The following is a 9,949-nucleotide window of genomic DNA, read 5'->3' as shown; positions in this document are numbered from 1 at the left end:
TCGATTTCGATAATTCAACCATAGAATGTAGTTTCACGTACTTGTGTCTATTTTGTAAATCATTTATAAAACCTGCATGTATTCTCATCCCAAAAATATTAGATTTTAAAAGTGGGACTATAACTCACTTTCACAGATTTTTACTTCGTCGGGAAGTAAGACTTGGCCACTGGTTGATTCACGAACCTATAACAATATATACATATATATTAAAGTATGTTCAAAATATATTTACAACACTTTTAATATATTTTGATGTTTTAAGTTTATTAAGTCAGCTGTCCTCGTTAGTAACCTATAACTAGTTGTCCACAGTTAGATGTACAGAAATAAATCGATAAATATTATCTTGAATCAATCCACGACCCAGTGTATACGTATCTCAGTATTGATCACAACTCAAACTATATATATTTTGGAATCAACCTCAACCCTGTATAGCTAACTCCAACATTCACATATAGAGTGTCTATGGTTGTTCCGAAATATATATAGATGTGTCGACATGATAGGTCGAAACATTGTATACGTGTCTATGGTATCTCAAGATTACATAATATACAATACAAGTTGATTAAGTTATGGTTGGAATAGATTTGTTACCAATTTTCACGTAGCTAAAATGAGAAAAATTATCCAATCTTGTTTTACCCATAACTTCTTCATTTTAAATCCGTTTTGAGTGAATCAAATTGCTATGGTTTCATATTGAACTCTATTTTATGAATCTAAACAGAAAAGTATAGGTTTATAGTCTGAAAAATAAGTTACAAGTCGTTTTTGTAAAGGTAGTCATTTCAGTCGAAAGAACGACGTCTAGATGACCATTTTAGAAAACATACTTCCACTTTGAGTTTAACCATAATTTTTGGATATAGTTTCATGTTCATAATAAAAATCATTTTCTCAGAATAACAACTTTTAAATCAAAGTTTATCATAGTTTTTAATTAACTAACCCAAAACAGCCCGCGGTGTTACTACGACGGCGTAAATCCGGTTTTACGGTGTTTTTCGTGTTTCCAGGTTTTAAATCATTAAGTTAGCATATCATATAGATATAGAACATGTGTTTAGTTGATTTTAAAAGTCAAGTTAGAAGGATTAACTTTTGTTTGCGAACAAGTTTAGAATTAACTAAACTATGTTCTAGTGATTACAAGTTTAAACCTTCGAATAAGATAGCTTTATATGTATGAATCGAATGATGTTATGAACATCATTACTACCTTAAGTTCCTTGGATAAACCTACTGGAAAAGAGAAAAATGGATCTAGCTTCAATGGATCCTTGGATGGCTCGAAGTTCTTGAAGCAGAATCATGACACGAAAACAAGTTCAAGTAAGATCATCACTTGAAATAAGATTGTTATAGTTATAGAAATTGAACCAAAGTTTGAATATGATTATTACCTTGTATTAGAATGATAACCTACTGTAAGAAACAAAGATTTCTTGAGGTTGGATGATCACCTTACAAGATTGGAAGTGAGCTAGCAAACTTGAAAGTATTCTTGATTTTATGAAACTAGAACTTTTGGAATTTATGAAGAACACTTAGAACTTGAAGATAGAACTTGAGAGAGATCAATTAGATGAAGAAAATTGAAGAATGAAAGTGTTTGTAGGTGTTTTTGGTCGTTGGTGTATGGATTAGATATAAAGGATATGTAATTTTGTTTTCATGTAAATAAGTCATGAATGATTACTCATATTTTTGTAATTTTATGAGATATTTCATGCTAGTTGCCAAATGATGGTTCCCACATGTGTTAGGTGACTCACATGGGCTGCTAAGAGCTGATCATTGGAGTGTATATACCAATAGTACATACATCTAAAAGCTGTGTATTGTACGAGTACGAATACGGGTGCATACGAGTAGAATTGTTGATGAAACTGAACGAGGATGTAATTGTAAGCATTTTTGTTAAGTAGAAGTATTTTGATAAGTGTATTGAAGTCTTTCAAAAGTGTATAAATACATATTAAAACACTACATGTATATACATTTTAACTGAGTCGTTAAGTCATCGTTAGTCGTTACATGTAAGTGTTGTTTTGAAACCTTTAGGTTAACGATCTTGTTAAATGTTGTTAACCCAATGTTTATAATATCAAATGAGATTTTAAATTATTATATTATCATGATATTATCATGTATGAATATCTCTTAATATGATATATATACATTAAATGTCTTTACAACGATAATCGTTACATATATGTCTCGTTTAAAAATCATTAAGTTAGTAGTCTTGTTTTTACATATGTAGTTCATTGTTAATATACTTAATGATATGTTTACTTATCATAGTATCATGTTAACTATATATATATCCATATATATGTCATCATATAGTTTTTACAAGTTTTAACGTTCGTGAATCACCGGTCAACTTGGGTGGTCAATTGTCTATATGAAACATATTTCAATTAATCAAGTCTTAACAAGTTTGATTGCTTAACATGTTGGAAACATTTAATCATGTAAATATCAATCTGAATTAATATATATAAACATGGAAAAGTTCGGGTCACTACAGTACCTACCCGTTAAATAAATTTCGTCCCGAAATTTTAAGCTGTTGAAGGTGTTGACGAATCTTCTGGAAATAGATGCGGGTATTTCTTCTTCATCTGATCTTCACGCTCCCAGGTGAACTCGGGTCCTCTACGAGCATTCCATCGAACCTTAACAATTGGTATCTTGTTTTTCTTAAGTCTTTTAACCTCACGATCCATTATTTCGACGGGTTCTTCGACGAATTGAAGTTTTTCGTTGATTTGGATTTCATCTAACGGAATAGTGAGATCTTCTTTAGCAAAACATTTCTTTAAATTCGAGACGTGGAAAGTGTTATGTACAGCCGCGAGTTGTTGAGGTAACTCTAGTCGGTAAGCTACTGGTCCGACACGATCAATAATCTTGAATGGTCCAATATACCTTGGATTTAATTTCCCTCGTTTACCAAATCGAACAACGCCTTTCCAAGGTGCAACTTTAAGCATGACCATCTCTCCAATTTCAAATTCTATATCTTTTCTTTTAATGTCAGCGTAGCTCTTTTGTCGACTTTGGGCGGTTTTCAACCGTTGTTGAATTTGGATGATCTTCTCGGTAGTTTCTTGTATAATCTCCGGACCCGTAATCTGTCTATCCCCCACTTCACTCCAACAAATCGGAGACCTGCACTTTCTACCATAAAGTGCTTCAAACGGCGCCATCTCAATGCTTGAATGGTAGCTGTTGTTGTAGGAAAATTCTGCTAACGGTAGATGTCGATCCCAACTGTTTCCGAAATCAATAACACATGCTCGTAGCATGTCTTCAAGCGTTTGTATCGTCCTTTCGCTCTGCCCATCAGTTTGTGGATGATAGGCAGTACTCATGTCTAGACGAGTTCCTAATGCTTGCTGTAATGTCTGCCAGAATCTTGAAATAAATCTGCCATCCCTATCAGAGATAATAGAGATTGGTATTCCATGTCTGGAGACGACTTCCTTCAAATACAGTCGTGCTAACTTCTCCATCTTGTCATCTTCTCTTATTGGTAGGAAGTGTGCTGATTTGGTGAGACGATCAACTATTACCCAAATAGTATCAAAACCACTTGCAGTCCTTGGCAATTTAGTGATGAAATCCATGGTAATGTTTTCCCATTTCCATTCCGGGATTTCGGGTTGTTGAAGTAGACCTGATGGTTTCTGATGCTCAGCTTTGACCTTAGAACACGTCAAACATTCTCCTACGTATTTAGCAACATCGGCTTTCATACCCGGCCACCAAAAATGTTTCTTGAGATCCTTGTACATCTTCCCCGTTCCAGGATGTATTGAGTATCTGGTTTTATGAGCTTCTCTAAGTACCATTTCTCTCATATCTCCAAATTTTGGTACCCAAATCCTTTCAGCCCTATACCGGGTTCCGTCTTCCCGAATATTAAGATGCTTCTCCGATCCTTTGGGTATTTCATCCTTTAAATTTCCCTCTTTTAAAACTCCTTGTTGCGCCTCCTTTATTTGAGTAGTAATGTTATTATGAATCATTATATTCATAGATTTTACTCGAATGGGTTCTCTGTCCTTCCTGCTCAAGGCATCGGCTACCACATTTGCCTTCCCCGGGTGGTAACGAATCTCAAAGTCGTAATCATTCAATAATTCAATCCACCTATGCTGCCTCATATTCAGTTGTTTCTGATTAAATATGTGTTGAAGACTTTTGTGGTCGGTATATATAATACTTTTGACCCCATATAAGTAGTGCCTCCAAGTCTTTAATGCAAAAACAACCGCGCCTAATTCCAAATCATGCGTCGTATAATTTTGTTCGTGAATCTTCAATTGTCTAGATGCATAAGCAATCACCTTCGTTCGTTGCATTAATACACAACCGAGACCTTGCTTTGATGCATCACAATAAATCACAAAATCATCATTCCCTTCAGGCAATGACAATATAGGTGCCGTAGTTAGCTTTTTCTTCAATAACTGAAACGCTTTCTCTTGTTCATCATTCCATTCAAATTTCTTCCCTTTATGCGTTAATGCAGTCAAGGGTTTTGCTATTCTGGAAAAGTCTTGGATGAACCTTCTGTAGTAACCAGCTAGTCCTAAAAACTGGTGTATGTGTTTCGGAGTTTTCGGGGTTTCCCACTTTTCAACAGTTTCTATCTTTGCCGGATCCACCTTAATACCTTCTTTGTTCACTATGTGACCGAGGAATTGAACTTCTTCCAACCAAAATGCACACTTTGAAAACTTAGCGTACAATTCTTCCTTCCTCAATACTTCTAACACCTTTCTCAAATGTTCACCGTGTTCTTGGTCATTCTTTGAGTAAATAAGTATGTCATCAATGAAAACAATGACAAACTTGTCAAGGTATGGTCCACACACTCGGTTCATAAGGTCCATGAACACAGCTGGTGCATTAGTTAAACCAAACGGCATGACCATAAACTCGTAATGACCGTAACGTGTTCTGAAAGCAGTCTTTGGAATATCATCTTCTTTCACCCGCATTTGATGATACCCGGAACGTAAGTCAATCTTTGAATAAACAGACGAGCCTTGTAGTTGATCAAATAAGTCGTCGATTCTCGGTAGTGGGTAGCGGTTCTTGATGGTAAGTTTGTTCAACTCTCGGTAGTCGATACACAACCTGAATGTACCATCTTTCTTCTTGACAAACAAAACAGGAGCTCCCCACGGTGATGTGCTTGGTCGAATGAAACCACGCTCTAAAAGTTCTTGTAATTGGCTTTGAAGTTCTTTCATCTCGCTGGGTGCGAGTCTGTAAGGAGCACGAGCTATTGGTGCAGCTCCTGGTACAAGATCTATTTGAAATTCAACGGATCGATGTGGGGGTAATCCCGTTAATTCTTTCGGAAATACATCGGGAAATTCTTTTGCAATGGGAACATCATTGATGCTCTTTTCTTCAGTTTGTACTTTCTCGACGTGTGCTAGAACAGCATAGCAACCTTTTCTTATTAGTTTTTGTGCCTTCAAATTACTAATAAGATGTAGCTTCGTGTTGCCCTTTTCTCCGTACACCATTAAGGGTTTTCCTTTTTCTCGTATAATGCGAATTGCATTTTTGTAACAAACGATCTCCGCTTTCACTTCTTTCAACCAGTCCATACCGATTATCACATCAAAACTCCCTAACTCTACTGGTATCAAATCAATCTTAAATGTTTCGCTAACCAGTTTAATTTCTCGATTCCGACATATATTATCTGCTGAAATTAATTTACCATTTGCTAATTCGAGTAAAAATTTACTATCCAAAGGCGTCAATGGACAACTTAATTTAGCACAAAAATCTCTACTCATATAGCTTCTATCCGCACCCGAATCAAATAAAACGTAAGCAGATTTATTGTCAATAAGAAACGTACCCGTAACAAGCTCCGGGTCTTCCTGTGCCTCTACCGCATTAATATTGAAAACTCTTCCACGGCCTTGTCCATTCGTGTTCTCCTGGTTCGGGCAATTTCTAATAATGTGGCCTGGTTTTCCACATTTATAACAAACTACATTGGCATAACTTGCTCCGACACTACTTGCTCCGCCATTACTCGTTCCGACACCATTTGTTCCTTTCGTTCTATTAACCCCTGGTCCGTAGACCTCACACTTCGCCGCGCTATGACCATTTCTTTTACACTTGTTGCAAAATTTGGTGCAGAACCCCGAGTGATTCTTTTCACACCTTTGGCATAGCTGCTTCTGATTGTTGTTGTTGTTGCGGTTATTATTGTTGTTGGGATGATTGTTGTAGTTGCTGTTGTTGTTGTTGTTGTTGTTGGGCCGTTTGTTGTAGTTGCGATTGATGTTGCGATTGTTGGGATAATTGTTGCGATTATTGTTGTAATTGCTGTTGTTGTTGTATTGGTGATTCTTATCACCGTTTTCCTCCCACTTTCTTTTGACTTGCTTCACATTGGCCTCTTCAGCAGTCTGTTCTTTAATTCTTTCTTCAATCTGGTTCACTAGTTTGTGAGCCATTCTACATGCCTGTTGTATGGAGGCGGGCTCGTGTGAACTTATATCTTCTTGGATTCTTTCCGGTAATCCTTTCACAAACGCGTCGATCTTCTCTTCCTCATCTTCGAATGCTCCCGGACACAATAGGCACAATTCTGTGAATCGTCTTTCGTACGTGGTAATATCAAATTCTTGGGTTCGTAACCCTCTAAGTTCTGTCTTGAGCTTATTGACCTCGGTTCTGGGACGGTACTTCTCGTTCATCAAGTGCTTGAATGCTGACCACGGTAGTGCGTACGCATCATCTTGTCCCACTTGCTCTAGATAGGTATTCCACCATGTTAACGCAGAACATGTGAAGGTATGCGTAGCGTACTTCACTTTGTCCTCTTCAGTACACTTACTTATGGCAAACACCGATTCAACCTTCTCGGTCCACCGTTTCAATCCGATCGGTCCTTCGGTTCCATCAAATTCCAAAGGTTTTCAGGCAGTGAATTCTTTGTAGGTGCATCCTACACGATTTCCTGTACTGCTAGATCCAAGGTTATTGTTGGTATGTAGCGCAGCCTGTACTGCGGCTATGTTTGAAGCTAGAAAAGTACGGAATTCCTCTTCATTCATATTCACGGTGTGTCTAGTAGTCGGTGCCATTTCCTTCAAAATAGTTAAATGGAACAAGTTAATCATACAGAATATTAAGAGTAGTTAATAGTATTTCGTAGCATAATATGAACTCATTTATAAAAGCTTTTTCTTCATATTAGCGTTTTATAAGTTTAAATTCGGGTAGTACCTACCCGTTAAGTTCATACTTAGTAGCTAATATACAATTCAACTACTACAATTCTATATGAAAAACTGATTGTAATAATATTTCGCGTTCAAACTTTTATACAATATTTTACAAACTTACAATACCGCTTATTTTACATAAAGCATGAAATATAGCACACAATAACTTTGATACAAGATAGTTGTGAAGACAATTCTAGCTAGTACACAAGTCGTTCGGCAAAGGCAATAAAGACACGTAATTCATACGTCCAGAAACAAGTCATGCATTCTGGTTTTACTAGGACTACTTCCCATCCTTGGTCTTGTGCAACATAACCGTTATGGCCGTTGATAAGACAGCGTGTTGTAACGTCATCAAAGGGACGAGGGTTACGTAATGTCCAACAGTCCCGTAATAATCTAAAAACCTCATTTCTTACCCCAATTACCGACTCCGTCACTTGTGGAAACGTTTTGTTTAATAGTTGTAGCCCGATGTTCTTGTTCTCACTTTGGTGAGAAGCGAACATTACTAATCCGTAAGCATAACATGCTTCTTTATGTTGCATGTTAGCCGCTTTTTCTAAATCACGAAGTCCAATATTCGGATATATTGAGTCAAAATAATTTCTTAACCCGTTGCGTAAAATAGCATTTGGGTTCCCCGCAATATATGCGTCAAAGTAAACACATCGTAACTTATGGGTTTCCCAATGTGATATCCCCCATCTTTCAAACGAAAGTCTCTTATAAACCAAGACATTCTTGGAACGTTCTTCGAATGTCTTACAAACTGATCTCGCCTTAAATAGTTGTGCCGAAGAATTCTGGCCGACTCTAGACAAGATTTCATCAATCATGTCTCCGGGTAGGTCTCTTAAAATATTGGGTTGTCTATCCATTTTGTGTTTTTAAACTGTAAAATAGACAAGAGTTAGTTTCATAAAAAAATACTTATTAATACAAGCAATTTTTACATATATCATAAAGCATAAGAACACTATATTACATATATTACACCACACGAATACAACTATCTTATTCCGACTCGCTCGTTTCTTCTTCTTCGGTTTTGGTTCGTTTTGCCAAGTTTCTAGGGATATATGATGTTCCCCTAATACGAGCCATCGTTGTCCACATTGGTTTAGAAAAACCTGGTGGTTTAGAGGTTCCCGGGTCATTGTTACAACTTAAGGACTTCGGGGGTTGACGATACATATAAAGTTCATCGGGGTTGGAATTAGATTTCTCTATTTTTATGCCCTTTCCCTTATTATTTTCTTTTGCCTTTTTAAATTCAGTTGGGGTAATTTCTATAACATCATCGGAATTCTCGTCGGAATCCGATTCATCGGAGAATTGGTAATCCTCCCAATATTTTGCTTCCTTGGCGGAAACACCATTGACCATAATTAACTTTGGTCGGTTGGTTGAGGATTTTCTTTTACTTAACCGTTTTATTATTTCCCCCACCGGTTCCGATTCTTCTTCCGGTTCCGATTCTTCTTCCGGTTCCGATTCTTCTTCCGGTTCCGACTCTTCTTCCGGTTCCTCTTCGGGAACTTGTGAATCAGTCCACAAATCATTCCAATTTACATTTGACTCTTCATTATTATTAGGTGAGTCAATGGGACTTGTTCTAGAGGTAGACATCTATCACATAATATCAAACACGTTAAGAGATTAATATATCACATAATATTCATATGTTAAAAATATATAGTTTCCAACAAAAATGTTAAGCAATCATTTTTAAAGAAAACACGGTCGAAGTCCAGACTCACTAATGCATCCTAACAAACTCGATAAGACACACTAATGCAAATTTTCTAGTTCTCTAAGACCAACGCTCGGATACCAACTGAAATGTCCCGTTCTTATTGATTAAAAACGTTCCATATTAATTGATTTCGTTGCGAGGTTTTGACCTCTATATGAGACGTTTTTCAAAGACTGCATTCATTTTTAAAACAAACCATAACCTTTATTTCATAAATAAAGGTTTAAAAAGCTTTACGTAGATTATCAAATAATGATAATCTAAAATATCCTGTTTACACACGACCATTACATAATGGTTTACAATACAAATATGTTACATCGAAATCAGTTTCTTGAATGCAGTTTTTACACAATATCATACAAACATGGACTCCAAATCTTGTCCTTATTTTAGTATGCAACAGCGGAAGCTCTTAATATTCACCTGAGAATAAACATGCTTTAAACGTCAACAAAAATGTTGGTGAGTTATAGGTTTAACCTATATATATCAAATCGTAACAATAGACCACAAGATTTCATATTTCAATACACATCCCATACATAGAGATAAAAATCATTCATATGGTGAACACCTGGTAACCGACAATAACAAGATGCATATATAAGAATATCCCCATCATTCCGGGACACCCTTCGGATATGATATAAATTTCGAAGTACTAAAGCATCCGGTACTTTGGATGGGGTTTGTTAGGCCCAATAGATCTATCTTTAGGATTCGCGTCAATTAGGGTGTCTGTTCCCTAATTCTTAGATTACCAGACTTAATAAAAAGGGGCATATTCGATTTCGATAATTCAACCATAGAATGTAGTTTCACGTACTTGTGTCTATTTTGTAAATCATTTATAAAACCTGCATGTATTCTCATCCCAAAAATATTAGATTTT

The sequence above is a fragment of the Rutidosis leptorrhynchoides genome, chromosome 11, assembly GCF_046630445.1.
Source record: "Rutidosis leptorrhynchoides isolate AG116_Rl617_1_P2 chromosome 11, CSIRO_AGI_Rlap_v1, whole genome shotgun sequence".
NCBI classification, from domain to species: domain Eukaryota; kingdom Viridiplantae; phylum Streptophyta; class Magnoliopsida; order Asterales; family Asteraceae; genus Rutidosis; species Rutidosis leptorrhynchoides.
This window is presented reverse-complemented; position numbering follows the sequence as displayed.